Source organism: Coturnix japonica, unplaced genomic scaffold (assembly GCF_054131305.1).
Source record: "Coturnix japonica strain WE unplaced genomic scaffold, WE-NBRP24 Scf044, whole genome shotgun sequence".
Taxonomy (NCBI): domain Eukaryota; kingdom Metazoa; phylum Chordata; class Aves; order Galliformes; family Phasianidae; genus Coturnix; species Coturnix japonica.
Window position 1 is genome coordinate 2,692,501 of NW_028188947.1, and position 9,153 is coordinate 2,701,653.

Sequence of the window (9,153 nt, forward strand, 5' to 3'; positions counted from 1 at the left end):
GCGGCCGAGTGGCGTCTCCGTGGCGCCTCCGGTGCTCCGGCACGGTCAACACGGCTTGACCCCTGGCCATCGCGGCTCGAGTGCGCCGGCACGGTCCAGCCTCTCCCGGCAGGCTCCGCTCGGCTCGGACATTCCGCGGAAGCGGCCAAGTGTTGCTCTCGTGGCGGCTCCTCTGCGCTGGCACTGTCTACCCGGCTCCGAGCGTCTCCGGAGGGTGGGGAGAGGGGGGGGGGGGGCACGGCGTCGGCGGCTAGGTGTCGCTTCCCATGCGTCTCGACTAGGTCGGCACGGTCTACCCGGCTCCGAGCGGGCCGTGGTGCTCGGCGGCGGCTGCTAGAGGTCGCAGCCCATGCGGCTCGACTAGGTCGGCACGGTCTACCCGGCTCCGAGCGGGCCGTGGTGCTCGGCGGCGGCTGCTAGAGGTCGCTGCCTATGCGGCTCGACTAGGTCAGCACGGTCTACCCGGCTCCGAGCGGGCCGTGGTGCTCGGCGGCGGCTGCTAGAGGTCGCTGCCTATGCGGCTCGACTAGGTCGGCACGGTCTACCCGGCTCCGAGCGGGCCGTGGTGCTCGGCGGCGGCTGCTAGAGGTCGCTGCCCATGCGGCTCGACTAGGTCGGCACGGTCTACCCGGCTCCGAGCGGGCTGTGGTGCTCGGCGGCTGCTAGAGGTCGCTGCCTATGCGGCTCGACTAGGTCGGCACGGTCTACCCGGCTCCGAGCGGGCCGTGGTGCTCGGTGGCGGCGGCTAGGGGTCGCTGCCCGTGTGGCTTGCGTGTAGTTGCCAGGTCTACCCGCTTTCGGCTAGGCTTTGCCGCTTTGTGAGATGGGGGGCGCTAAAGCTCCGGAGCTTGCTGGGGGGTCGCTGTAGTTTCTTACCTACCGTTACGTCGAAGTAGAGCGCCGCTTACCCTCGGCGCCGCTGCCGGTAGTCGGCGCCGTTCTTTTCCGAAGCCGTTTTTTCTTACGCCTTCCGTTTTCGTCTGCAGGAGCGAGCGCGTGCTCGTCTCCAGAGGCGGCAACGAGCGGGCGCAGACGAGCGCGGTTGAGCGCCGGGCTGTGGAGTTTTTCGGTTGCGGCTTCCCGCTGTTCTTTCGCCATCCCTCGCCACGCGGCCTGCCCGCAGTCCGGATTTCCGGCTCGAACGGACCCCGCTCAAGTGCGCCGGCACGGTCCAACCGCTCCCGGCGGGCACCGCTCGGCTCGGACGTTCCTCGGAATCAGCAAAATGTCGCTCCCGTGGCGTCTCCGCAGGCAAAAACGCATAGCCGGCGCCGCAAAGCTCGCGAGCCGCACCGAGCCGGGGAAACCGTGCCGTGGAGCAGCTGTGGGGCACATGTGGGTCAGATCTATGGGGTAGGAGCTGCTGTGCGGCTGATGTGGGTCAGATCTATGGGCAGGAGCTGATGTAGGGAAGATTTGGGTCTGATCTATGGGTTAGGAACTGCTGTGGTTCAGATCTATGGGGCAGGAGCAGCTGTGGGGCACATGTGGGTCAGATCTATGGCTTAGGTGCTGCTTTGGGGAAAATGTGGGTCAGATCTATGGGGCAGGAGCTGCTGTGGGTCAGATTTGGGTCAGATCTATGGGGCAGGAGCTGCTGTGGGGCTGCTGTGGGTCAGATTTATGAGTCAGGAGCTGCTGTGTGGCTGATGTGGGTCAGACCTATGGGGCAGAAGCTGCAGAGGGGATGATGTAGGTCAGATCTAGGGGGCAGGAGATGCTGTAAGGCACATGTGGGTCAGATCTATGGGCCTGGAGCAGCAGGGGGGCTGATTTGGGTCAGATCTATGAGTCAGCAGCTGCTGTGGGTCTGATGTGGGTCAGTTCTATGGGGCAGGAGCTGCTGTGGGGCAGATGTGCATCAGATCTATGGGGCAGGGGCTGCTGTGGGGCAGATGTGGGTCAGATCTATGGGGCAGGAGCTGCTGTGGGTCAGATCTATAGGTCAGGAGCTGCTGTGGCTGCTGTGGGTCAGTTCTATGGGGCAGGAGATGCTGTGGGGCTGATGTGGGTCAAATCAATGGGGCAGAGCGGCTGTGGGTCAGATGTGGGTCAGATCTATTGGGCAGGAGCTGCTGTGGGGCACATGTGAGTTAGATCTAGGGGGCAGGAGATGGTGTGGGGCAGATGTGGGTCAGATCTATGGGGCAGGATCTCCTTGGGGCTGATGTGGGTCAGATCTGTGGGGTAAAATCTGCTGTGGGGCAGATGTGGTTCAGATCTATAGGGCAGGAGCTGCTGTTTGTCAGATCTATGGAGCAGGAGCTGCTGTGGGGCAAATGTGTGTTAGATCTATGGGGGAGGGGATGGTATGGGGCAGATGTGGGTCAGATCTATGGGGCAGGATCTCCTTGGGGCTGATGTGGGTCAGATCTGTGGGGTAAAATCTGCTGTGGGGCAGATGTGGTTCAGATCTATAGGGCAGGAGCTGCTGTTTGTCAGATCTATGGAGCAGGAGCTGCTGTGGGGCAAATGTGTGTTAGATCTATGGGGGAGGAGATGGTGTGGGGCAGATGTGGGTCAGATCTATGGGGCAGGATCTCCTGGGGGCTGATGTGGGTCAGATCTGTGGGGTAAAATCTGCTGTGGGGCAGATGTGGTTCAGATCTATGGGGCAGGAGCTTCTGTGGGGTTGATGTGGGTCAGATCTATGGATCAGGAGCTGCTGTGGGGCAGATGTGGGTCAGTTCTATGGGGCAGGAGCTGCTGTGAGGCACATGTGAGTCAGACCTATGGGGCAGGAGCTGCAGAGGGGATGATGTAGGTCAGATCTAGGGGGCAGGAGTTCCTTTGGGGCAGATGAGGGACATATCTATGGTGCAAAATCTGCTGTTGGACTGATGTGGGTCAGATATATGAGGCAAGAGCTGCTGTGGGGCACATGTGGGTCAGATCTATGGGCCAGGAGCTGCTGCGGGGCTGATTTGGGTCAGATCTATGGGTCAGCAGCTGTTGTGGGTCTGCTGTGGGTCAGATCTATGGGGCAGGAGCTGCTGTGGGGCAGATGTGGGTCAGATCTATGGGGCAGGGGCTGCTTTGGGGCAGATGTGGGTCAGATCTATAGGTCAGGAGCTGCTGTGGCTGCTGTGGTTCAGTTCTATGGGGCAGGAGATGCTGTGGTGCTGATGTGGGTCAAATCAATGTGGCAGAGCTGCTCTGGGGCACATGTGGGTCAGATCTATGGAGCAGGAGCTGCTGTGGGGCAGATTTGAATCAGATCTATAGGGCAGGAGCTGCTGTGGGTCAGTTCTATGGAGCAGGAGCTGCTGTGGGGCACATGTGAGTTAGATCTATGGGGCAGGAGATGGTGTGGGTCAGATTTGGGTCAGATGTATGGGGCAGGAGCTGATGTGGGGATGATGTTGGTCAGATCTATAGGGCAGGAGGTGCAGTGGGCCTGATGTGGGTCAGAACTATAGGGCAGGAGATGCAGTGGGGCTGATGTGGGTCAAATCAATGGGGCAGAGCTGCTCTGGGGCACATGTGGGTCAGATCTATGGAGCAGGAGCTGCTGTGGTGCAGATGTGGGTCAGATCTATGGGCAGGAGATGCTGTGGGGCACATGTGAGTTAGATCTATGGGGCAGGAGATGGTGTGGGGCAGATTTGGGTCAGATGTATGGGTCAGGAGCTGCTGTGTTGCTGATGAGGGTCAGATCTATGGGGCATGGGCTGCTGTGGGTCAGATCTACGGGACTGGAGCTGCAGTGGTGCACATGTGGGTCAGATCTATGGGGTAGAAGCTGCTGTGGGGCTGATGGGGGTCATATCTATAAGGCAGGAGCTGCTGTGGAGCTGATGTGGGTCAGATCTATGAGGCAGGAGCTGCTGTGGGGCAGATTTGGGTCAGATCTATGGGGCAGAAGCTGCTGTGGGGCTGATGTGGGTCAGATCTATGGGGCAGGAGCTGCTGTGGGGCAGATGTGGGTCAGATCTATGGGGCAGGAGATGCTGTGGGTCAGATCTATGGGGCAGGAGCTGCTGTGGGGAACATGTGGGTCAGGTCTATGGGGCAGGAGCTGCTGTGGGGCAGATGTGGGTCAGATCTATGAAGCAGGAGCTGCTGTGGGGAACATGTTGGTCAGATCTATGGGGAAGAGCTGCTGTTGGTCTGATCAATGGGGCAGGAGCAGCAGTGGGGCAGATTTGGGTAAGATCTATAAGGCAGGAGCAGCTGTGGGGCTGATGTGGGTCAGATCTATGAGGTAGTAGCTGCTGTGGGCACATGTGGGTCATATCTATTGGGCGAAGGCTGCTGTGGGGCGCATGTGAGGCAGATCTACGGGGCAGGAGCTGCTGTGTGGCAAATGTGGGTCAGATCTATGGGGCAGGAGCTGCTGTGGGTCAGATCTATGGGGCAGGAACAGATGTGGGCCTAATGTTGGTCAGATTTATGGAGCAGGAGCTGCTGTGTTGCAGATGTGGGTCAGATCTATGGTGCAGGAGCTGCTGTGGGGCAGATGTAGGGCATATCTATGGGGCAGGAGCTGCTGTGAGGCTGATGGGTGTTAGATCTATGGGGAAGAGCTGCTGTGGTGCAGATGTGGGTCAGAGGTATGGGGCAGGAGCTGCTGTGGGGCACATGTGGTTCAGATCTATGGGGCAGGAGATGGTGTGGCGCAGATTTGGGTCAGATGTATGGGTCAGGAGCTGCTGTGGGGCTGATGTGGGTCAGATCTATTGGGCAGGAGCTGTTGTGGGGCAGATGTGGTTCAGATCTATGGGGCAGGATCTTCTGTGGGGTTGATGTTGGTCAAATCTATGGGTCAGGAGCTTCTGTGGGGCAGATGTGTGTCACTTCTATGGGGCAGGAGCTGCTGTGGGGCAGATGTGGGTCAGTTCTATGAGGCAGGAGCTGCTGTGTGGCAAATGTGGGTCAGATCTATGGGTCAGGGGCTGTTGTGGGGCAGATGTGGGTCAGATCTATGGAGCAGGAGCTGCTGTGGGGCAGATTTGAATCATATCTATAGGGCAGGAGCTGCTGTGGGTCAGATCTATGGAGCAGGAGCTGCTGTGGGGCACATGTGAGTTAGATCTATGGGGCAGGAGATGGTGTGGGGCATATGTGGGTCAGATCTATGGGGCAGGATCTCCTGGGGGCTGATGTGGGTCAGATCTGTGGGGTAAAATCTGCTGTGGGGCAGATGTGGTTCAGATCTATAGGGCAGGAGCTGCTGTGGGTCAGATCTATGGAGCAGGAGCTGCTGTGGGGCAAATGTGAGTTAGATCTATGGGGCAGGAGATGGTGTGGGGCAGATGTGGGTCAGATCTATAGGGCAGGAGCTGCTGTGGGTCAGATCTATGGAGCAGGAGCTGCTGTGGGGCACATGTGAGTTAGATCTATGGGGCAGGAGATGGTGTGGGGCAGATTTGGGTCAGATGTATGGGGCAGGAGCTTATGTGGGGTTGATGTTGGTCAGATCTATAGGGCAGGAGCTGCAGTGGGGCTGATGTGGGTCAGATCTATAGGGCAGGAGCTGCAGTGGGGCTGATGTGGGTGAAAGCAATGGGGCAGAGCTGCTCTGGGCACATGTGGGTCAGATCTATGGAGCAGGAGCTGCTGTGGGGCAGATTTGAATCAGATCTATAGGGTAGGATCTGCTGTGGGTCAGATCTATGGAGCAGGATCTGCTGTGGGGCACATGTGAGTTAGATCTATGGGGCAGGAGATGGTGTGGGGCAGATGTGGGTCAGATCTATGGGGCAGGAGCTGCTGTGGGGCTGATACGGTTAAGATCTATGGAGCGGGATATGCTATGCGGCTGATGAGGGTCAGATCTATGGGGCAGGAGCTGATGTGGGGCTGATGTTGGTCAGATCTATAGGGCAGGAGCTGCAATGGGGCTGATGTGGGTCAGATCTATGGGGCAGGATCTCCTGTGGGGCTGATGTGGGTCAAATCAATGGGGCAGAGCTGCTCTGGGGCACATGTGGGTCAGATCTATGGAGCAGGAGCTGCTGTGGGGCAGATTTGAATCAGATCTATAGGGCAGGAGCTGCTGTGGGTCAGATCTATGGGCAGGAGCTGCTGTGGGGCACATGTGAGTTAGATCAATGGGGCAGGAGATGGTGTGGGGTAGATTTGGGTCAGATGTATGGGTCAGGAGCTGCTGTGTGGCTGATGAGGGTCAGATCTATGGGGCATGGGCGGCTGTGGGTCAGATCTACGGGACTGGAGCTGCAGTGGACCACATGTGGGTCAGATCTATGGGGTAGAAGCTGCTGTGGGGCAGATTTGGGTCAGATCTATGGGGCAGGAGCTGCTGTGGGGCTGACGTGGGTAAGATTTTTGAGGCAAGAGCTGCTGTGGGGCAGACTTGGGTCAGATCTATGGGTCAGCAGCTGCTGTGGGGCTGATGTTGGTCAGATCTATAGGGCAGGAGCTGCAGTGGGGCTGATGTGGGTCAGATCTATAGGGCAGGAGCATCACTGGGGCTGATGTGGGTCAAATCAATGGGGCAGAGCTGCTCTGGGGCACATGTGGGTCAGATCTATGGAGCAGGAGCTGCTTTGGGGCAGATTTGAATCAGATCTATAGGGCAGGAGCTGCTGTGGGTCAGATCTATGGAGCAGGAGCTGCTGTGGGGCACATGTGAGTTAGATCTATGGGGCAGGAGATGGTGTGGGTCAGATTTGGGTCAGATGTATGGGGCAGGAGCTGATGTGGGGCTGATGTGGGTCAGATCTATAGGGCAGGAGCTGCAGTGGGTCTGATGTTGGTCAGATCTATGGGGCAGGAGCTGCTGTGGGGAACATGTTGGTCAGATCTATGGGGAAGAGCTGCTGTTGGTCTGATCAATGGGGCAGGAGCAGCAGTGGGGCAGATTTGGGTAAGATCTATAAGGCAGGAGCGGCTGTGGGGCTGATGTGGGTCAGATCTATGGTGCAGGAGCTGCTGTGGGGCAGATGTAAGGCATATCTATGGGGCAGGAGCTGCTGTGAGGCTGATGGGAGTTAGATCTATGGGGAGGAGCTGCTGTGGTGCAGATGTGGGTCAGAGCTATGGGGCAGGAGCTGCTGTGGGGCAGAAGTGGGTAGAAGATCTATGGGGTAGGAGATGGTGTGTGGCAGATGTGGGTCAGATCTATGGTGTAGGAGCTGCTGTGGGGCTGCTGTGGGTCAGATCTATGGGGCAGGAGCTGCTGTGGGGCTGCTGTGGGTTAGATCTATGGGGCAGGAGCTGTTGTGGGTCATATCTATTGGGCAGCAGCTGATTTACATATGATGTGTGTCAGATCTATGGGGCAGGAGCTGCAGTGGGGCTGATGGGGGTCAGATCTATGGGGCAGGAGCTACTGTGGGGCTGACGTGGGTCAAATCAATGGGGCAGAGCTGCTCTTGGGAACATGTGGGTCAGATCTATGAGGCAGGAGCTGCTGTGGGGCTGATGTGGGTCAGATCTATAGGGCAGGAGCTGCTGTAGGTCATATCTATTGGGCAGCAGCTGCTTTACATATGATGTGTGTCAGATCTATGGGGCAGGAGCTGCTGTGGGGCTGATGTGGGTTAGATCTATGGTGCAGGAGCTGTTGTGGGACTGATGGGGGTCAGATCTATGGGGCAGGAGCTACTGTGGGGCTGCTGGCGGTCAGATCTATGGGGCAGGAGCTACTGTGGGGCTGATGTTGGTCTGATCTACGGGGCAGGAGCTGCTGTGCGACAGATGTGGGTCAGATCTATGGGGCAGGTGCTGCTGTGCGACATATGTGGGTCAGATCTATGGGGCAGGAGCTGCAGTGGAGATGATGTATGTCAGATCTATGGGGCAGGATCTGCTGAGGGGCTGATGTGGGTTAGATCTATGGGGCAGGAGCTGCTGTGCGACAGATGTGGGTCAGATCTATGGGGCAGGAGCTGCTGTGCGATATATGTGGGTCAGATCTATGGGGCAGGAGCTGCAGTGGAGATGATGTACGTCAGATCTACGGGGCAGGAGCTGCTGTGGGGCTGCTGTGGGTTAGATCTACGGGGCAGGAGCTGTTGTGGGTCATATCTATTGGGCAGCAGCTGCTTTACATATGATGTGTGTCAGATCTATGGTGCAGGAGCTGTTGTGGGGCTGATGGGGGTCAGATCTATGGGGCAGGAGCTACTGTGGGGCTGCTGGGGGTCAGATCTATGGGGCAGGAGCTACTGTGGGGCTGATGTTGGTCTGATCTATGGGGCAGGAGCTGCTGTGCGACAGATGTGGGTCAGATCTATGGGGCAGGTGCTGCTGTGCGACATATGTGGGTCAGATCTATGGGGCAGGAGCTGCAGTGGAGATGATGTATGTCAGATCTATGGGGCAGGAGCTGCAGTGGGGCTGATGTGGGTCAGATCTATGGGGCAGGAGCTACTGTGGGGCTGATGTGGGTCAGATCTGTGGGGCAGGAGCTGTTGTGGGGCTGATGGGGGTCAGATCTATGGGGCAGGAGCTACTGTGGGGCTGATGGCGGTCAGATCTATGGGGCAGGAGCTACTGTGGGGCTGCTGTGGGTCAGATCTATAGGGCAGGAGCTGCTGTGGGTCATATCTATTGGGCAGCAGCTGCTTTACATATGATGTGTGTCAGATCTATGGGGCAGGAGCTGCTGTGGGGCTGATGTGGGTCCGATCTATGGGGCAGGAGCTACTGTGGGGCTGATGTGGGTCAGATCTATAGGGCAGGAGATGCTGTGGGTCATAGGTCATATCTATTGGGCAGCAGCTGCTTTACATATGATGTGTGTCAGTTCTATGAGGCAGGAGCTGCTGTGGGGCTGATGTGGATCAGATCTGTGGGGCAGGAGCTGTTGTGGGGCTGATGGGGGTCAGATCTATGGGGCAGGAGCTACTGTGGGGCTGCTGGGGGTCAGATCTATGGGGCAGGAGCTACTGTGGGGCTGATGTTGGTCTGATCTATGGGGCAGGAGCTGCTGTGCGACAGATGTGGGTCAGATCTATGGGGCAGGTGCTGCTGTGCGACATATGTGGGTCAGATCTATGGGGCAGGAGCTGCAGTGGAGATGATGTATGTCAGATCTATGGGGCAGGAGCTGCAGTGGGGCTGATGGGGGTCAGATCTATGGGGCAGGAGCTACTGTGGGGCTGATGTGGGTCAAATCAATGGGGCAGAGCTGCTCTTGGGAACATGTGTGTCAGATCTATGGGGCAGGAGCTGCTGTGGGGCTGC